A 3,787-nucleotide genomic window follows, 5' to 3' on the forward strand; every position below is an offset into this window, starting at 1 on the left:
TAGCCTTTCGTTCCCTGTATTGTACCCCTGCCACCTTCAGAATTTGAAAGAGAGTATTCCAGTCAACATTGTCAAAAGATTTCTGTAAGTCTACGAATGCTTAATCTAGCTTCTAAAATGAGTCGTAGGGTCAGTATTGCCTCACGTGTTCCAACATTTCTACGGAATCCAAAATGATCTTCCACTAGTTTTTCCATTCTTCTGTAAAGAATTCGTGTTAATATTTTGCAACTGTGACTTATTAAACTGATAGTTCGGTAATTTTCACATCTGTCAACACCTGCTTTCTTTGGAATTGGAATTACTATATTCTTCTTGAAGTCTGAGGGAATTTCTCCATCTTGCTCACCAGAAGGTAGAGTTTTGTCAGGGCTGGCTCTCCAAGGCCGTCAGTAGTTCCAATGGAATGTTGTCTACTCCGGGGGCCTTGTTTCGACTCAGGTCTTTCAGTGCTCTGTCAAAATCTTCACGCAATATTGTATCTCCCATTTCATCTTCATCTACATCCTCTTCCATTGCCATAATATTGTCCTCAAGTACATTGCCCTTGTATAGACCTTCTACATACTCCTTCCACCTTTCTGCTTTCCCTCCTTTGCTTAGAGCTAGGTTTCCATCTGAGCTCTTGATGTTCATGCGAGTGGTTCTGTTATTTCCAAAGGTCGCTTTGATCTTCCTGTAGGCAGTATCTATCTTACCCCTAATGAGATAAGCCTCTACATCCTTTCATTTGTCATCTAGCCATCTCTGCTTAGCCATTTTGCACTTCCTGTCGATCTCATTTTTGAGACGTTTGTATTCCATTTTGCCTGCTTCATTTACTGCATTTTTATATTTTCTCCTTTCATCAATTAAATTCAATATTTCTTCTGTTACCCAAGGATTTCTACTAGCCCTCTTCTTTTTACCTACTTGATCATCTGCTGCCTTCCCTACTTCATCCCTCAAAGCTACCCATTCTTCTTCTACTGTATTTCTTTCCCCCATTCCTGTCAATTCTTCCCTTATGCTCTCTCTGAAACACTGTACAACCTCTGGTTCTTTCAGTTTATCCTGGTCCCACTTCCTTAAATTCCTTTTATTTCATATAGTTCAATAATTGTGGCCCTGTAAACGGAAAGACGCAAGCAAAAGTTGTCGGGTAATTAATTTAAGTCGAAGAACACAGACCGTCTTTATTCAGTAACGAAGTATTCGCGTTGTTGCTGATTTTACATCTATCCAATTAAATGAAGACTCCTGGTCATATGCTTTGGGTTAATGTTCGAAATTAAATCAAACAATAAGTCTGTGTTCAAATGATTTGACAGTAACGTTAGAATATAATGAGAAGTTTTCATTGCAGTAACAATTTTGTTTCAATGAATATGTCATGGTATTAGCTAATTTTCTACGATGTGTGTTTACGTTCTACTATTCTAACTGAATACACTCGACAAAGCAATAGAACTCCTGCTCAGTATTGAAACGCAAATAGTTGTGTTTATTTAACTTCTCTATTTGATGGTCGGCACCTGTGGTGTAGGTGTACGTAAAAGGTCTCTCCATTGTTGTATGACTGGCCTGTAATAACCATCCTCAATTCGATAATTCAGTAAACAATTGTTCAGTGCAAAACTTCGTACGGCATGTTCTGTATTCAAACTTTCATCATCTAAATCAGTTACTGCTTTAGAAGACGGAGCCAAGTGTAAACCTCTTAGTGGAATTATTTTAAGTCTGGAAGCCAATAAAATTCTTTCCGATGTTGGATAACCCACTGTATTTGTCTTTCTTTCCATTCTGTAAGACTTCTCGCTGCGCGTACGAGGAAGAACTACAACAGAGAGTCGGGGCGCTTTTTCCTTTTTCGTCGTTAAGAAACTTTTAGCACTTCACGACTTGCAGACGCGACATCCATTAAGGTTAAAATAAAACTTTCCTTAATGAGCCACCAGTTCCTCTTCATCTTCTCATTCAACTTTTTTTCTGTCTTCCGGTCTCCGTCCTCTCGTTCCCCTTACACACTCTTAATGTGCTCCATAGGATTTCACTTTCTGAAGAAAAGGGGTCGAGTGAAAAAGTTAATCTCGATGCTTATGGTTACAAGACCCAGGCAGGAAACCGGTGGCTGTGAGTCACTCTGTGATTTAATACATATGTACTTAATAAAATAATACATTACATTTAATGCTAAAACAGTTAATTCATAAGTTTGCCGATCAGTGTTCAGCTAACGGTGAAAACCCGAAGAGAAGATCCCACCAGAGAGAAGAAACTGAAGGGGAACGTAATGCGGGATAACAAGCCAGAATATTTTTTTCTTCTACTTACATGTAACTTGAGGGAACAGTAGAGGGTAAAAGTTCTAAAGTAGGACAGAGCTGACTTACATTCAACAAATAAGTGAGATGGAGAGTGTTGGCACGAGACAGGATCAAACCAGGCATGAAACCGGTTACACTGATGAAGGAAAAGTGAAAACAAAATCGTCGTTGTTTTATTCCCCACTCGTCTCGATATGCTTTCCTTGCTGCGCAGAGGGAAGTGGTCAGAATGATTTGAGTTATCAGTTTGTTTTGTTCCCTCCATGTACGAGGAATGTGTTCTGGAAGTGCAACCATAGCCTATGTTGCACCCTTGGCATCTGAACCAACTGGATCACGATATGTGTTTCACCTGACTACAAATCATCTGTACGAGGTATTCATTTTAACATTCTTACAACAAAAAGTGATTAATATGTGATCACTGATCAAATACCGTTCAGCTGCTTGCAGTACTGCCGATCACTGGTACATTTAGATTATTAGCAGGTAGGCCTACTGTATCAGACTTGGCAGAACGGGAAGTCGGAATGTAAGAAAATGAAATCTGGACATATTTTGCGACATGATCGAAAATATTGTACACACAGTATCATGTTGACGGTCAGAGCATGATGAAAGTGTATCTCCGGGTGTTTGTTTAACCTCAAAGTCTGTTCAGAGCTTCATCAATAAAATTATTAGTCTCGTGAGGACATTAGAAGTTTGCTGATTGCCTTGCACATCCTAAACTCATATAATGGTTAAAAACTGATAACTGTAAGTGAACCTTAAACTTGCAACGCATCGTCTTCACATTCAGTTTGCATAATGTATAATTTCTGTTAATAAATTACTGTAAATCTATCTCACCAAGCGAATAGCGGGAACTTTGTACCATTCACAGAGCGCAAATCTAATAGCTTGAAATGGCAAAAAAAATTTGATTTCTTGTGTTTTGCATAGTTATTGACAGATTTACATTTCAAAATGGTTGAAATGGCTCTGAGGACTATGCGACTTAACATCTGAAGTCATCAGTCCCCTAGAACGTAAACTACTTAAACCTAACTAACATAAGGGCATCACACACATCCATGCCCGAGGGAGGATTCGAACCTGCGACCGTAGCAGTTGCGCGGTTCCGGACTGAAGCACCTTGAACAGCGGCCGGCTTACATTTCAAATGCTATCATAATCTACTCATGAAGAGGTATGTCGTTGCGTTAAAAGTTTAACATAATAAGACAAGTCGTACAGCTCGATACAGCCCTTCTGAACTCAGTTCCGAATGAGCCTTTCTCAACATACTTCCAAAAATGGTGGTACCGTTGGGAGGGAACTACTTTGTGTCTAGTTTTTTCCGCCCGGTCAGAGATGGATGCTTTTCTAGGAGACCTCGTATTGTAGCGTAACTGTGAAAAAAAATGCTATCAAGAATATGAAATTGTTTTAAATGTTGTTTTTAGGGACAAGATTAGAGGAAGGAATTCCATCAAAAT

The sequence above is a fragment of the Schistocerca gregaria genome, chromosome 6, assembly GCF_023897955.1.
Source record: "Schistocerca gregaria isolate iqSchGreg1 chromosome 6, iqSchGreg1.2, whole genome shotgun sequence".
NCBI lineage: Eukaryota > Metazoa > Arthropoda > Insecta > Orthoptera > Acrididae > Schistocerca > Schistocerca gregaria.